This window comes from Mchenga conophoros, linkage group LG17 (genome assembly GCF_057382185.1).
Source record: "Mchenga conophoros isolate Kocher_MC1m ecotype Shallow Benthic linkage group LG17, M_conophoros_male_GT1.1, whole genome shotgun sequence".
Classification (NCBI taxonomy): Eukaryota; Metazoa; Chordata; class Actinopteri; order Cichliformes; family Cichlidae; genus Mchenga; species Mchenga conophoros.
Window position 1 is genome coordinate 2,615,329 of NC_140542.1, and position 18,299 is coordinate 2,633,627.

The 18,299-nt window shown below is 42.2% G+C and overlaps 1 long non-coding RNA gene across 1 annotated transcript; it reads left to right on the forward strand.

Moving 5' to 3' along the window:
• The first annotated feature begins 317 nt into the window (after positions 1-317).
• LOC146554863 (uncharacterized) lies at positions 318-5,084 on the forward strand. The gene is made up of 3 exons (XR_014889098.1): positions 318-445; positions 4,173-4,309; positions 4,895-5,084. It is a non-coding gene; the product is annotated as an uncharacterized LOC146554863 (long non-coding RNA).
• The last annotated feature ends 13,215 nt before the right edge of the window (positions 5,085-18,299 follow it).

Sequence of the window (18,299 nt, forward strand, 5' to 3'; positions counted from 1 at the left end):
CTAACTTAGATAATCAAGACAAAAACAAGATTTAATTTTGTGCACAAGCGTGGTGTCTGTGAAGTGCTGGGCTTAGGCTAAGCATGAAACTGTCAGGTCACAAAAACTGCTGAGGGTTGGAGTGGGGCAGGTGGAAACTATGGCAGACCAGGGGCACTGAAACGAAGGAGAGGATAATCAGAACGGTCCAAGGAGTTGTGAGAGTTTCCCAGTTTGATAAGCTGAAATGGCTTACATGTTCGCAGGCGGAGATAAGCTGGAGGTGGAGGCGAGGCGAGGTCTGGGCGAGTACTGAGTCCTTTACAGGTGCACAGGGAGGCAGGCAGGTGTGAATGGCAGTTTGCATGAAAAGGATTAAGCAGCAGCTGACCAGAATCCAGAAGGGTGGCTATGGCAGGGTTTGGATGATGACTCCAGGTGCCAACTAGGAGACAGGAAGAGAGAGGTAAGTAATGCACACTGAGAGATACACAGAAACATGACGCTGTGAACTAACAGAGGTTAGCAGACAATCTGGGGAAGACTCATTGTGTGCGCTGGTCATAAATACTGCCACAATAATTGCCCGCAGCTGAGGAATGGGGAGGGGCAAGTAGGGCTCCACCCAGTGGAGGAGAGCCGATGCTGTGGAAAGTTACTCAGACTCACCCAGACCATGACATGCTGCTGCGGAGCAGGCGGTCTGCTTCTCTCCACCCCAGGGAAGAGGGTAACACTACCTGGGTCTGGGTGCAGTTTCCCCCCGAGGGTACCTAGACCTGGGGTATAGAGTACGCTTGGGGAGTGTGATTGTGTGCACAGTGTCTATTTATGTCTGTCTCCACTTTGGGTGAGTGCTGAGTATTTGTATATGTGTGCATGAGGGTGGGAATGGATGTTTGTATCTGTGTGTGCCTGTATATCTGTGTCTATATGTCAGGTCGGGTATCAGACGCCACCCCTCTAGGGACATCTCCATATGGAGGCCTGTCTTCCCCCACCACTCCCCTTACCAGTGGCAGTAACCTTGTGCTATATTAATGTAATAATAAAATAACATTAGAAGATTGGAATAAAAACCTTATTTCAGTCTATGTTAATTCTAACAGATGTACTCAGCTTGAGTCGGTTAAAGTAGAACATGAGCAGACGAAAAGAAGGAAAATAAAACAGAACTTTATTTCCTATTACCTGCACTATATTGGGTGACTTTGCCTCTGAAAATGAAAATGAGTGCAGTCAGGAGTTGAAGTGAGATTCCCCTCAGAGTGGGGAAAAGAATCCAAGTCAAAATAATTTCTATGGAGAGCTCCAGTAGATTTTCTTAATGTACACGCTGTGATTAGCTGATGTTTCTCAGCTGACTTGGAAATATGTCAGCGTTCCCCCCAGATGAGCTGGAGGAGGTGCTGGGGAAGAGGAGGGTGGGGGTCTGTGCTTACACTGTTGCCTCCACAACCTGAATTCAGATAAGCAACGGGAAATGCATGCATGGATGGATTGACACTGGGATTTTTGATCCATTTTATGTTTGTTGCCCGCAGCCCACAGAATGCCCTTTATGTCAGACAGGCACACTGGGCATTTAACTGCGTGACCCAATTTACATTTAATTAGAAGCACTGTATTCTGAATCTAGAAAATTATATTTTTATGCCTCAATAACATGACGAACTTTATACTGTGCCTTTGTTTAACGATCTTTTTCTTTAAACTATGCATCTTTTCTTATTTTCTTTAGAGGATACAAATTAGAGCGATGCCCCGCTGCTCTGTTTTCAGCTTCCAAAGCATACCATTAGCCCCAACAAGCAGAAATGAGTGTAATTCTGAATCTGTGTGCTTCTCCTCTCTGCTAATCAGAGACAAAGAGGCTCACTCTTACTCTATTTATAATCCAGGATGATTTCTCAAATGGCTCATGTGCTAAGAAAGACATAATTTCACAGGAAGCAGGGGGTTTATGTTTGATCACTGTGGGTGGGGTAGAATTTGGGATGCGAGGCAAGATGGACTGGAGGGGGGGAGTGGAAGCCAGATAAGGAGTAGGAAGGGATTTTTAAAATCTTTATTTAAACACTGAAACCCCTGCCATTCAGAATTGATGGGATTGCTGACACTGCTGGCCAAGCTCTGTCTGCCATACTCCACTTCTTGATGTTGTTTTTAAAATAATAATAATATTATAATAGTTATTATTATTGTTGTTGTTGGAGTTTTTATTGATAACGTTTTTTCCCCCGTGTTGCAGTTTGATTATAATTCGAGGACTGGGTGTGTGCCAGAAGAATAGAAAAATGGAGGAAAATGGAAAACAAGAACATTCACAGCTTTCTTTTCAGCGCTGTAATTAGGCTGACACAAACTTGGGCCATGTACTCCTCTAAGTAGTGATGAATTCATTTGTTTCTACAGTGAAAACTGCAATTATTAAAGAAAAATATCATAATTATCCAATATGCATCACTAGAACAGCAGTGATACATGTCGGAGCAGAGCAGCAAAACAACAGAATAGCTGTTAAAATGCCAAGCAGATCATTTTCTTGAATTTGATGATTGGTGCATCGACCAGGTGGCCTTCGATTTAGATTTTTTCTTTTCTCCTGTGTATCTTGTATGTGGGTGGCTGTAGCTCAGGTGGCAGAGCAGGTCAGCCCCTAATCAGAAGGTCAGTGGTTCGATCCCAGGCTGCATCCTGACTACATGCCAAATATCCTTGGGCAAGATACTAACCCCGTGTTTGCCTACTGGTGGTGGTCAGAGGGCCCGGTGGCGCCTGTGTCCGGCAGCCTCGCCTCTGTCAGTGCGCCCCAGGGCAGCTGTGGCTACAATGTAGCTTGCTATCACCAGTGTGTGAATGTGTGTGTGAATGGGTGAATGACTGAATGTAGTGTAAAGCACTTTGGGGTCCTATGGACTAGAAAAGCGCTATACAAATGCAGGCCATTTACCATCTTCTTGTTTTACACTGAACAATTTCTCTGACTCTTTTTAAAACCCCATTCTAACAAGATGACAAGACGCCAGCGCTGATCCAGTGTTTTGGAAAACTATCAACCAGTATCAAACTAGAAATTGCAAATAAATGTGATAAATAATGTGGAAAACATTGGGAACACTAGTGATTTAGATGCATACTTTATTGATCCCATAAGGGATTTTTAAAAATTAATTAACCCCTGCAACATACCAACTAATAGTCTTTAAATGCAAAAGTGACGAGCAACTGCACTTCAGTTACACTACAGTAAAAACATTAATATTTCCAGTGGAAATATAATGAGTTACTTTCTTATTAACCAGCAGGCCATGTTTTGTTTCTACTATAATAATCGTCTTACTTTGGTCATTTTTACTGTCTTATTATATCTTAGCAATTACTTTGTTGAGTACAATTTTATCATGACTATAAAAATAAATAAAGTTTTTGTAAATCAAAATGATCCTCTCCCAGAGTCGCAGCTCGAGACACATTTTCAGAGTCTCGAGTGGGTGAAAGATAACAGGACCAAGCTGAATGTTGTGAGTCTCCGGTAGGAGTGTGTGATAATTCACAGATTCAGCTTCATGATCTTAGTTATAAGTTAACAAACAGTAACATCAATTTAGACAGTGTGTAAAAAGCAACGCGTAGCTGGTATTTTTAACATCTAATTATTTACTTCTTTAGCATTTTTGCTCAGTTTCTGCCAAGAGTTCTCGCCCTCAGTGCATCTGTTTGTTTCACACACGCATCACAAGTTGCTCACTAAAAGCACTTTCAGTGCTTTGTGGAGATATTCTTTGTATATAACAGTGTCTCTAGTCTAGACCTCCTATCACTTAATATCTTACAAAGAAACTTATGCAAGACCTGTAATGACAAAAGAGCTGCAGTACAGTATAGCAGGTGCAATGTCTATACAAAAGTAGACCAAAAAAGCAGGACACATGGAGGAGGACAAGCTTTTGCCACTTAATTTCTGTATCATTGTAGTTCATTGTTGATCGACAGTCTTAACATAAAATAAGATTAAAATAAATAAACAAACAGTTTTTTCCATAAACAAGGACAGAAAATAATCCATAGTATTATGAATGTTATGACCTATTATAAAAGAAGAAACTTATATTGATGGAAAAAATAAAATTTCCCTTTCGCCCCTCTATCAGAGGCCTGAGTTTCCTGTGCAGTATCTTTGCTCTTCCTAGGACTCAGCCGTTGTTCCTGGGATCTGCTGGAGCCACTCGCCCAGCTTGGGGGTCACTGCACCGATTGCTCCGATTACCACTGGGACCACTGTTACCTTCGCCCTCCACATCTTCTCGAGTTCTGCTCTGAGCCCTTGGTAGGAAAAAAAACTTGTAGAGACTTACCATCGTGATCACGCTAATGCTAGCTCGGTGTCTCACAGGCTAACCACTCACCTTTCATCCAGAGAGTTGCTGCAATTCCGACACCGGTGTGTGTTGGGTTTTTGTTAAACAGAGCAACGGTGAGCAACATGTTCTTAGCCGCTCTAAAGCTAATTTTTGTCAGTTCACTGTGAGTTTAAAGTAACCTAGGGGGTCATTTTTAGTGCATTTCTCTCTCACGAATAGGCCTATAGTGTGGAGAAATTAAGCACACTGCTTTAATGCCTCTGAACTGAACTCACATGTATATTTTGTTGCTTATTTGCAGACAGTTCTGAATTTGTTATGGTGTATTGTATTTTGAATGTCAATGGTTACTTACCATAAGTATTGTTTAATTAATGTTTACATGAATAGAGAATTGAATGTTGTACAACAGAACTGTGAGATTTGATAAGATTCAAGATGTTGATGCAATGAATATGAGGTGATGCAATATTTTGATTTTGCATTTTAACCTTAAATAATGCATCTGAAACAGACTGATTAGAATGTACATTTTATGACCTGGATTATAGGTCAGGTTTGTTGGAGAGGACAGAAAAGTCCAAGGACCAGGACGATATTCTGGTTGTGATAGATGGCGGGCCAACCACTTTGAGGACGATCTACCCCAAAGAAGATACACACCACACACTCATACATTCCAGTTACACTCACAAGGACCTTTGAAGTTGGCTATCACCAGCTTAACTCTAAATTCTTAAAGGGCCCCAACGAGTACTTTTATTTTGTTTGAGTGTGCACACTATTTATTTTATTTTATACTTTATCTGTACTAATTGGACAAATACCTGTTATACCTTGTAACAATACAAGAGTGGCTACTCAAAAGTTAACATTGTGTCCAGGTCATTATTGCTGCTCAATACTTTGGCTCCACACGAATTTGGTGTCTTCTGATTCTGGCCAGGGTCTTATTACGAGCCCAAGTAATTATTGTGCTGTAATTCACCTTTATACCTTAAAGTTGGTTACATATACACTCGTGGTGTGGATCAGTGAATCAATGTCTCGTTCACTCTACAGCTTGATGTCATCCATGTACCAGCCAACCAGTGCACCAATCCATAGTCGATATCTGTGGTCAGTCATATATACTGCATATACACCTTCTAATTACTAATCCTCTCCACTTTCTCATTCAGTAACTGTCTGCCATCAATGCTCCACTAATTATACATGTACTTTACTTAGTGTCTGGGTTCTAATATAGCTAACTCACTGTAACTTCCTGACTATCCCACTTTTTGTCTTTGCCAGCCTCTTCCTTTAAATACTTTGCTCATTCCAAGTCTTGTTGTCCTCTAGACAGAGGATACGCCAATCACCGTCTCAGCACTACACCTGTACTTTCCCAATCATCTGGTACATTTAACTCGTCTACCATCCAGAGCCTTTCAAGTTTTCTTCCTTCTTCAGCTTCCACCGTGTAATCCTTGCTTCTGTCTTCACTGGCTTCCTCTTCTTGATTTCAATAGTCATGCTGCACACTGCAATTCTATGCTGTCTATCTACATTCTCCCCTGACACCACCTTGCAGTCTCCTATCTCTTTCAGATCGTACCTTCTGTCCTCCTGTTCTATTCCTCTCTCTTCATAAGGTATCTGCTCACTACAGGCCTTTCCACTACCTTCTTTCTTGCGTTTCTTTCCTTTACGCTATACCTTTCCCACACCTCATCATCTCTGTTCCCTTCAGCTACAAGTTCCCTGAAGTATTCTTCAAACACCAATCTCTCTCCCCAGGGACACTCTCTATAACTTCATCTAACTAAGTCCAGAATTCCTCTCTCTCGTCTAACTACGATCCAACTTGTGGGGCATATGCACTGACATATGACATTTAACGTCACACCTTCAGTTTCAGCTTCAGCTTATGATCCTGTTTGACACTCTCTTCACTTCCATAACTCTTCACATACTCTTCCTATAAGATTACCCCTATTCCATTTGTCTTCCCATCTACTCCATGGTAAAACAGCTTGAATCCACCTCTAATGCTCCTGGCTTTGGTTCCCACCTGGTCTCCACCACACATAATACATCTAGCTTCATTTTGCAGATGATGTCAGCCAGTTCTCTCTCTTTACCAATCACAGTCCCTACATTTTAAGACTCCACACTCCTGCCTTTCCTTCTCTCTTGCTGCCTTTCAACACACATTTCCCCTTTACAATTTCTACTGGCACCCTGTTTGCCAACAGCAGCAGAGCCAGTCATTGTTACCCAGGTATGGAAACGTCATTCTTTATGACTGTGGCTACTTATTAAACATAAATGAGTTATTTTACTTCATGCACAAATTATAATGGTGCATTTTTTAATAGGACAGTCGGTATGTGTGAAGTTGTTGATCAAAGAACTGTCAATGACATCATGCTTGCTTTAACATTGTTTTTCTTTCCATACTTCAGATTTTTCAATATGCACACAGGCAGCTTGGTGCTACCACTATCTGTGGATTGTTAGAGGTCAATCAATGATAAAAGCAGTGCAGGATGGTGGTGTTGTGCACCCCACAACCCTGAATTGGACAAGGGGAAGAACTTGATTAATCCATCATCTTCTTACAGTTACTTAGGTAACTCAGGTTACTCAGGTGATTGTTGTGCTTTTCCCTCTTTTCTTTGTATGATTGCAGGGCCTTTACCTGTCAATAAAGCATCTTGTTTCAATTAATGTTGTAATTGACCCCCGATTGACCCCTGAAACCTTCAACTAGAAGTCCACCAATACTGCATCAAAACTTCTCGCAATTCTTCGTTATTTCTTCTTTTCAAGAAGTCATGTTGAGCTTTAAAGCATTCCTGATTTCAAAGAAGTGAATTGAAACAATGCCATCCCTCAGAACAAAAGAGTTCAGATAAATCTTCTGCCTGATGTTGTTCAATTATTTCTCACTTTCATCACCAAAGCCAGCACACAATGTTCATCCCTAACTGCTTATCTTAAACTAAAGATAATCAGAGGGTTAAGGTTGTTGCTGTTTCCCCTTTGTCTGTATTGCCATACTGCGATTAAGGCATGTATAAAACACTTTTTGTTTGTTGTTGTTATTATCAGTAACAACCTGTCACAGATTATTAGACAGAGGACTCACTCGCAGGACTCTGACGTTTAGTGAAAAGGTGAGGGATTTATTTACAATGTGGCACCAAGTGAGGATATATACATATATACAGTGAGGCAGATAACACGGGGCTCCAGGGGGTAAAGGGGGTTCCGAAGGGGAGGGAAGGTCCAAGGCAGGTGCACACACACTCCTCTTCAACTCAATCCACAACTCACTCAGACCGTCCAATCCAGAATGCTCATGCTCACTCACACACATCCACAGGAATCCAGACGGCAGGGAATCTAGAAGGCCTGTGCACAGAGAGAAAACAACATTAGGAGGAAGCTCTAGGAAATTACAAGGACTACTCAAAAGGCTAGGCTACACTGATGCTAGGTAGTATAACAATCCAGCAAGGAAGCAGCCTCTCTTACCACTTAAGTAGTCTGCCACCATCAGTGTAAATGAGCCACAGGTGTGTGCTGAGGGCAGGTTCAGAGGTGGGGAATCAAGGCCCATTTCCACCCTGGTGGGAGGGGCGAAGACAAAAATATACACCACAACCTCTCCAGGGGCCCGTTCTTCGTACCTCGCTAAGTAGGTTAGCCGGATTAGATTGTTGACGATTTCGCGTGATCCTGGATCAGTCGGTTCCCCGAAGCTCATCCGGGACTTGCTGTCATAGCAACAGAGCCGTAAGCGTAAACCTGCTCGGGAGCAGGTTTACTTTATGTAAACAGGATTAGATCGCGGCCACGCAGGTATGTCCGCTTCATTTATACGAAAGCAACAGCGATATTTTTCCACTGTTTCACCATAAATAAATATTATCAATGTAACTAAAGATAATGCAGCACTTGATCCTTTTATTGATGTCACACAGATACATACAGGTCATTTCCTAAAAAAGGGAAATGTACTATTAACATTCTATTACATGTATGTGATTATTACAGATGTAATTCATATTTTAGAGTAGTAATTGTAAATTACTTCGTGTAATCAAGATGAGAGACCACGGCTATAAAAGCGAAGGTGGATTTGGGAAGCCTGTCGCAGCCATGTCCTGTCCGTATACGCGACCAACCCATTGCGGAAGGTGCAAGATTGATAAGGAGAGTCCTCAGAATTCAGCGTATATTGCGGGACAGACAGGATCCTTTAGCTCAGCGCGACAGTGTGCTCATAGAGAGATATCGATATTCCCGTGAGGGTATTATTTACTTAACCAACTTGTTGACGAGGGGGTGCAGGACCACCACCTGTCTTTTTTTCCTCTGCCCTTTTCTTGGTTGCTGTTATGAACAAACTAACAGAGTATTACAGGCCAGTATTACCTTGCCAAGAGACGCAAAGCAATCTAAGAGATAAATATTACCATTCTGTAGAATACTCCTGTATTCCACTTTTACTTGTTCCCATGTTCTTGTGGGTCCTGTTGTGGCTCTAATGTGAAAGGGGATATAATATAACATATTATAATATAATATAATGCCATATGATATTGGACAATATAGTGTCATATGATAGATCTACCCTACCGCCTACTGGTGTTGGCCAGAGGGGCCGATGGCGCGATATGGCAGCCTGGCTACAACCGTAGCTGCCTCCACCAGTGTGTGAATGTGGGAGTGAATGAATAGTGGTATCGTAAAGCGCTTTGGGTGCCTTGGAAAGCGCTATATAAACCCAATCCATCATTATTATTATTATTATTAAATTACCTACGAGTTTGATTTGTCAGCAACTTTCTGCCAGCCCTCTCTCCTTGCTTTTGCAGCCTTTGCAGTGTTCTCTTGCGTTTTAATTAAACTCTGAAACTCCTGAAATCCCTCACTCATGAGTTCTTGCTCTGCTGCCGGAAAATACCGAGCGCGCTCCTTGGACATTTTCGCCGACCAATCAGCGGGTTGCCGATCAATGTTTCTACTATCGATGCGTAGCCCCTTTTACGACACCCAGTGATGTCACATTCCTGCGTCCAGCTGTAGTAATCGTCAACAGCAGGTGTGTTCGGGGAACCGGATTAGCGAGCTCACGGTTAGCGCGATGATTTGATCTTGGATGTGTCATTTGATCTTGGATGTAGTAAGCGACGTACGAAGAACGGGCCCCAGATCTTAAGAACCATGACACAACCTGTGCTTGTGCTATCAGTCTGTCTGTTAATGAGTTGCATATTTTTTTGTCTATTGAATTATGGAACCTGAGGTAAGGAAAAAAAATAATGCAGAACTTTTTTTTAAACACTTTATTTGTAGTTTTCCAATTATCATACAGAACATTTGTATTATTTTACAGATAGCCACAAAACAACAATCCCCACAAATCATAAAGACGGGGGAAACAGAAGTCACTATACCAGAGAAACAACCAAAAATTGCCACCAAGGGGGAAGGCGAGATGTTATAGGCATGGGCTTTAGAGATGACTTCAATAAATGATGACCAGAAAGGAGCAATTTTCAGACAGGACCAAAACATATGAAGGGAAGTAGCAGGAGTCTGTTTACTTCTATTACACGATGGGTCTATGTTTGGAAATATTTTTGCTAGTTTAGCTTTTGAGAAATGTAACCTGTGTAACACTTTGAATTGTATTAAGGAGTGTCTTGAACTCTACCCAGCCAGTCATTGTTAATAATAATAATGTATACTTTATTGATCCCCGTGGGGAAATTCATTCACACCTAGTGACAATTTGGATTATCCAATTAATCTATCCCCACAAGCTGCATGTCTTTGGACGGTATTCAGATATGCTTCCAAATTCCTGTAAGACTCTGAGGATTTCAGGGGTAGATGTGATTGGATTTGATACATATAACAACAAATCGTCCGCATACAGTGAGACAGTGTGAGTTATGCCACCACGTGAGATACCTTGTATACTATTATTGTTTCTAGGAGCTATTGCAAGTGGCTCTATAGCTAAAAGAAAAAGCAATGGACTCACTGGATCCCCCTGCTTGGTCCCTCTGTGAAGAGGAAAGGGCTCCGATGAGATACCATTGGTATAGACTGAAGCAGTCGGATTAGTGTAAATGAGCTTGATACAATGAATAAAGTTGGGACCAAAACCAAACCTACAAAGTGTGTGAAAAAGATAATCCCACTCAATCTGATCGAACGCCTTTTCGGCATCAAGAACCTTTCCATTCCAACTTATAATTTTTACGTCATAATTATCTGGGACAAGATCCAATTTACTCTGTGTCAGAACTATGCAATTCAAAAATATAGACGTTTGCCCGATTTAAATGATAAAAAAGCAGAGTAGGTGCACACAGTGAATACAGAACAAATACCAAACCAAAACAACATCCATCCATTCGCTTCCGCTTATCCTTTTCAGGGTCGCGGGGGGTGCTGGAGCCTATCCGAGCTGTCATAGGGCGAGAGGCGGGGTACACCCTGGACAGGTCGCCAGTCTGTCGCAGGGCCAACACACAGGGACAGACAACCATTCACACTCACATTCACACCTAGTGACAATTTGGATTAACCAATTAACCTATCCCCACAACAACATATAACACATAAACCCTTAAGAAGGCTATCTCCCCCCACCACCACTTCCCCTGCCAGTGGCGGACTCCCTCAGACATCGGTGTGTTGGTGGTTCTTTGTGTCCGGGGATGGGCGTCCGGGTACACACCGGCTCACTCCTTGGCGGCCGCTTATCGGGGCTTGGAGCCTGGGGCTCGCTCGGGCCACTTCGGAGGTGGGGTGCCCCCGGCCTCTCGGCCTGGGGCTCGGTCACTCAGGCACAGCTGGCTGCCGGCGGAGCTCACGGGCGCGTCACTGCAACCCCCCCTGGCTTCTGCTCCGCGGCTGCTGAGTGAGCCCTCATCTGGGACTCTCCTCAGCTCTTTCTGGGACAGTGACGCGGCTGCCCCTCTGTTGGGCTTCCTTGGTCTCTTGTGTTCTGGGGGCCTCTGGATGTCTGGAGTTTTGATCTCCTCCATACCTGCTTCATGCCCTGGAGGACGGGGCTGTGGCCCCCCCACACCCTCTAGCAGATCGTTACATGAAGGAACCTTTTAAAAAAACAAGCGTGTCCATGCTCACAGGTGTACACACGGGTGATCACACCCACAAACTACACCCTTTTTGGCTCCTACCTCAAAGCACACTGTGTTCTGTTGATCTTATGTGCTGCACAATAATGTTTAACATTTAGTATTTACTGTCATATTCCCATAGATCATTGTGATGTTGTTTATTCTATTACTCTTGTTCTCTTCTGCTTGTTTTCTTTTTTCTTTCTCAGCAGGTGATCCAGGTGATTGATATATGCATTTTCTTTCTTCTTTTTTTTCTGCTCATTCTGTTGGTTTTTGTTTTTTGCCCTTCTCCCCCGTCCCTCTTCTCAGTTGTTTTTCTTTCCCTCTTTCTTTCTCCCCTTCTTTCCCCCAGTCAAGTCTGTCCCGTATTCAGTAAGTGAAAATAAAATAAACAATAAAAGGTGAATCAAATGGACCATTACGGCAAGGCTGGGATGGTCAATTTGGTAAAGTAAATCCGTTGGGCATCTTTCTTTGCCTTTAGACAATAATTCTGACGGCAAAAGAGCCAAACGGGACAGGCAAAAAAACAAAAAAAAAACAAAAAAAAACCACATTCATAAGACATAACATAAACATATTAAGGCAAAGCAGGACAAGCAAAGCAGTGTCATGCAATAATGCAAACTTTGGTATCGATCTGATTCCAAGCAAACACAGGGCCAGTAATCCTGATACCAATACTGATATCAACTTTTAATTTAGCAAATTTTGAACAAATTTTAATGGTTCTAATTTTCACAATAATAAGTTAACACAACAAAACAGACCTTTCAGCTTTCCACATGTTTTGAAACTGGGTTTTTTTTTAGCCCTGGACTGTAAACATGCCTGTCTCTAAAGCATTTCAAGTCAGCTTCTGTTTAAAAGTGCTGTAGGTTACAAATAAAATAGCCAGGTTTTCCAGGAAAAAAAAAAAGAAAAAAAAAAAGAAGGCTATCTCCCCCCAAAAACTTCAAAATTCTGCCGTGACAACAGAATAGCCATATCTAGTGATGACACCTTCTCTGAAGTCATTTTCAATGTAATTAACCCGATCGTTACCATTACCTCAGTCACCAATCTCTGCAGCGTGTGAAGCGGGGCGTTCATATCAACAGTGATATTATTATTAATGTGGGCCAACGCCTCTGCAGAGTCATTAAACCTCACGCGTTTCCTGTTGTGTGTGAATTGCAGAGTGGCTGGGTAGAAGAGACTGAACTTGACCTTTGCAGTGTGGAGCTTTTCTTTTGGACTCGGAGAAGGCTGCGCGTCGTTTGTTGACTTCTGGGCTGTAGTCAGGAAATATGTGGAATCTCGATCCGTTGAATAGGAGCGGGCCCTTCTGTTTGGCGAGGCGTAGGATCAGCTCTCTGGTTTGGAAGTGGTGGAGTCTGACAATGAATGTACGTGATCTGTTGTTGCCATCTGCTGGTTTAGGAGCTAAACTCCTGTGGGCTCTATCCACCGATGGCGGCCTCTCGAAGTTGCTCACCCCAAGCACATCAAAAAGTAGTTTGGTGATGGATTGCATTGGCCGTGGACCCTCTGCATTCTCTGGTATCCCCATAATGCGTAGCGCTAGCGAGGATTGGGAGGTCTCCATGCTGCTAAGTTGCCAACCGTCCCCTAAACTTAAACTCCCGGAGAGCAGCCATTTCACTTTTCTACCTTTAAAACCCGGAGAACAGCCAAATGGCTGGTAGGCTTTTAGCTAAGCTTTAGCTTCAGCCAAGTGGAAGCTAAATTGGCTAGTCATTCATATGTATATTAGGTTGTTAACTGGGAATTCTGGAGGGAGGGGATTGGGGGTGTGTGATTGAGGGCGTGGGGGAGCTGCTAAAAGCTGTGAACTTCCTTTTGTGTTTCATCTTGATGCATTCTCAATCATCCAGGGAAATAAATCTCCAAAAGTCACCAACTTGGAGTGCTTCAGTTTGCCATCTTAGGGAGAAATCAACACACATGGGTGTATGTCCTTTGTTGCTGAGATTTATTGATAAAAACAGTACAAAAAACCAACCATTTGTACACATATTTACAAATGGCCTGCTGAGTGGTGCACGGAGCATGTTCATTGGTTCATGGACCTCCCTGAACTAATGGCATTTATTGCAATTGTCATCTTGCGGAGGGTTAACAGGGTTCCATCTCTAAATGACTGCTGGTCAGCAAACCTGGGAAACCCACAGATAATTGGAACTATGGCACGAAACCGCTTCCAAGACATCATGCTAAAGCGTAGGTGTTGCATGATGTCTTGGAAGCGGTTTCGTGCCATAGTTCCAATTATCTGTGGGTTTCCCACCCAGCTCTATCTGTCCATGAAGCCAGATAACACACACCAATGAGTTAAACTGCAGGGATGTCTTAAAGACATAAAGACCTGGATGGCCGCTAACTTTCTGCTTCTTAATTCAGATCAAACTGAGGTTATTGTACTCGGCCCTGAAAATCTTAGAAATATGGTATCTAAGCAGATTCTTACTCTGGATGGCATTACCTTGGCCTCCAGTAACACTGTGAGGAACCTTGGAGTAATTTTTGACCAGGACATGTCCTTCAACGCACATATTAAACACATATGTTTAATATGTGTGTTTAATATGTAAGACTGCTTTCTTCCATTTGTGCAACATCTGTAAAATTAGAAATATCCTGTCTCAGAGTGATGCTGAAAAACTAGTTCATGTATTTATTACTTCCAGGCTGGATTATTAACCTCTGTCTCTCTTCCACAGTCTTTTATCTTGATCGCCCCTCCCTGAGCCTAGTTCTGCTGGAGGTTTCTTCCTGTTAAAAGGGAGTTTTTCCTTCCCACTGTCGCCAAAGTGCTTGCTCATAGGGGGTCATATGATTGTTGGATTTTCTCTGTATGTATTATTGTAGGGTCTACCTTACAATATAAAGCACCTTGAGGTGACTGTTGTTGTGATTTGGTGCTGTATAAATAAAACTGAATTGAATTCTCTGATAATAAAACAGGAAACAAATATGCGAAAACTAAACAGGGACAACATGTCCATAGTTCAAATCAAGAGGGTGAGAAAGTTGTGTTTTTAATGAAAGAGAAAAGTCTTATACACTGCTTAGTGAAATCAGCTCTGGAAAGGCAAATCTCTGCTTTGTAGACATTTGGTCTATAAACTGTAAGTTTAAAGTCTTTTTGAACTTTTGAACAGCAGCAGCGTAACTACTAAGTAAAACTTCCAACAACCAATCAGCTTTACCACTTACCACAACTTAATCGCCCAACTTGTGCCAGTTGAGATGAGGTTTTGGTGTTGATGAGCAATGTCCTTGTTCCATTAAATATAAGGTTCTGTCTGTTTGCCATATAGCTCAGTTTTGCCTTATCTGTCCACACAACATTGTCACAGAAGTGCTAAAGAACATCTAAGTTGTTCTTTGCAAACTTCAGACCTGCTATAATGTTTTTATAAATGACACACGAGCAAAGATTTTTAGCAAGTTGCAAAAATTTCTTTTTCACCTCTATCAGGATTGCAAGTTATGCTCTTGGTGTGATCTTTGCAGAACGCCCACTCCTGGGGAGAGTAGCAGGAGTCCTGAATTTCCTCCATTTGTGTAATGGTCGACAAATGAACACCCAGGACTTTAGAAACACTTTTGTAGCCTTTTAAAGCCCCTGCCCATCTCTATAATACTTTTCTGAAGTTCAGTCACAGTTGTGATTCACTCATAGACTTTTTCTTTTTATGGCTTGTTGTTTGTGCTCTCCCTATGCTCATCTTCTCCGTCTTCTTTATCCTTTCATTTATAACCGGTCACAGCACATGGTTGCCTTGTCCTCCCACTGTCCCTCTCTAATATTGTAAAGCTTTGAAACACATGTTGTTGTGTAACTGTCAGTAACCAGGCTTTGTTAACCTCACACCCCACTTCCAGTCTCATGTTAATTACACCAAGGAGCTTTTTAACAAGTCACCAACAGGTTCAGTCATTTTTCTAGCTGAAATCTAAAACGGATTGATCTTGAAAACTGATTCAGCTCATCAATTGAAAACAAAAGAAGAATTCCTGATCTTAATCCCTGTCAATAAAAGCACAAAATAAAAAGTGAAGCATAAACAAAAACCTGACATACATTTACATTAGCAACACATAACATAGATCAATCTGGAGGACATAAGATAAAGGCGAGATGAGGAGCTGCATCTCATCACAAGTGCACAAGTGCAATATGTTATGTGCAAGTGAGGATGGATGACTGGTGTAGTTCTTCAATTGCAATGCTCCTCAAACCAGTGAGAACCTCCATGCCTTCAATCAGGACACCGATGTTCTCTGGGTCATCTCCAGGCTCCGCACCCTCCTGATGTATGACATACACTCCCATCACAGTTTGTTCCATGGCTTCAGTGTTGGCCTCAGTGTTCTGTGACGTAAAATATAATAATACATTTGTTTGAGTCTAGATATGAAAAAAAAAAAGGAATTCAACAAAACAAGGACCAATTGCAATATCTTTTATTCACACGTGGTGTCACATTTTACCATTTCATATATCGAAATTACCCATAACTCCTGGAGCAAATTACATAACACAGAACAACTTGTGAATGTAACTGACCGTATATTCCTTCACAAGTTTCTCATGGTCTTCATTCAGGTAGACACACAAGGACTTCAGGATGCATGCTCGTCTTGCATGTATTGTGTCATCCTAAGAAAAAAGGGAATCCATAATGACAATATTTAGCTTTTAGGCAGCAGTTTGAAAAAGGAATACTTAGTTTGGAAGAGTCCAAAAGGCCACATGGTAAATAGACTGGTTCTGATATAGCGTTTTTCTACTCTGAGCACTCAAAGCTGCCTTTATACAACAATTCATTCACCTAATCACTTTTTCGAAACTGTTTAAATAGCCTGTATTTATATAGCACTTTACTGGTCCCTAAGGACCCCAAAGCACTTTACATATCCAGTCATCCACCCATTCACACACTGGTGATGGCAGCTACATTGTAGCCACAGCCACCCTGGGGCGCACTGACAGAGGCGAGGCTGCCTGACACTGGTGTCACCGGGTTTAGTGCTTACTGTCTAACATTCATACACATTCACACTCCGATGAATGCATCGGTGAGCAACTTGGGGTTAGTATCTTGCTCAAGGATATTTGGCATGCAGCCTGGAGGAGCTTGGGACCAAACCGCCAAGCTTCTGGTTAGTAGCTGACCTGCTCTACCACCTGAGCTACAGCCACCTCGAAACATCTGTCCAAACCAAATCAGACACAAAATGAGGCAACTAAACACTAATGTTTTTTTGTTTTTGTTTTTGTTTTGTTTTGTTTTTTTTGGGGGGGGGGGTCTTTTTGATCAAAATTAACCATACAATTTTATCAATTACTTATTAATGTAAGACTGATGCTTATATAATTTGTATAAAATATGAAAACCTCTTAGCACTTTTGCCTACCATATGTATAGATATCTTTGCTCATAAAATTGCCAGATTATGGGCATAAAAAGTTCTTAAGCACAGATCTAACCCACCTTGGAGATGGCCACCATGATGTGTCTCATTTTTCTGCCAGCCACCCCACCTTTGCCTCGAAAGAGCTCCATCATGCGTGGAGTGTACAAGTCTAGCTCATAAAAGAATCTAGATAGCAGCGGTACTGTCGATATGCGCAGGAATTCCTTGTCAATCTGAAAAACATGAACAATGCACTTACAATATGCACCAGAGGAAGGACATACCAGGAATTATTAGCTGTTTTATCACTATGTTATGTCAATATTAGTGAAGCAAGAAATAACTGGTCAACCATAAACACACTCTAAAAGTTTGACATATAGGACATGCACCTCTTTCTCGGTGAACAGAGCTGGCCATCTGCTTTTAAAATCTGCAATAAAGGGCTGTCCTTGAATAACTTCTTGCCTTCTGTACGAAAAAGTCTTCTGCATTTTCATTGTCACTATATTGTCATTGTTTCTCTTCTGAACCTCTGAAAGCAGTGCAATTCTCTCTTTTTCCAGGCTGTCAGTGGTTTCTCCTTTTGGATACTGCGGACAGTAATTGACTTCTGCTCTTCTAGGCTTTTTCACATTCAATGCTGCCTGACTTTTGTCTTGGGCCTTGTTCTTTAGTGAATTTACCAACACCTTCGTGATGTATTTCTGGGGAGAGAAATTAAATAAAACAAAGTTATTACTCTGACAAATTTGTGTTAATATCTACATACTGTGAAATGTGAAGACTGTTACGGTGCGTACACACCGAACGCGATAGATGCGACCAGAGCTTCAGGTTTACATGTAAAGTCAATGGAGGAGCACGATGAAGCGCGACTGGGGGTCCAGCTAAACTTCGGAAGCAGAGTTGCATTGAGAAAACGCTTTTCTGCCTAATTCACACGACTGACGCCTTTGAAGCGCGAAGTAAAATACGCGCTGCAGTTTGTGTGGTGCATTTTGTGCATTCGCGCTTATCACGTCTACCGCTCGAGCTGGTAAAATCTGCGGGACAGCAGCTCCTCAAACTCGGGACAGAAGGTGGTACAGCTGAAAGCTTGCTCCAGACGCAGCTTCTGGAGCAAGTGGTGAAACTCACCAAACTGCTCACGCTTGTGGAAGACCTGATGGACCCAGGTACCGTGAGGGCGTCCTTTACGCACTGCTCTGCTCTCCACAGCAAATAGAGAAGGGAGACTCTTTCTTCAAACGCTAGATTGACAGCTGCCATTTTAATAACATACCGTCTGGCACTACTTCCTCCCAGATCTCTTCTTCTTACGCGTGAAAATTGCATATCTTAAAGCTCGACCAGTTCATGCTGGGCGCGC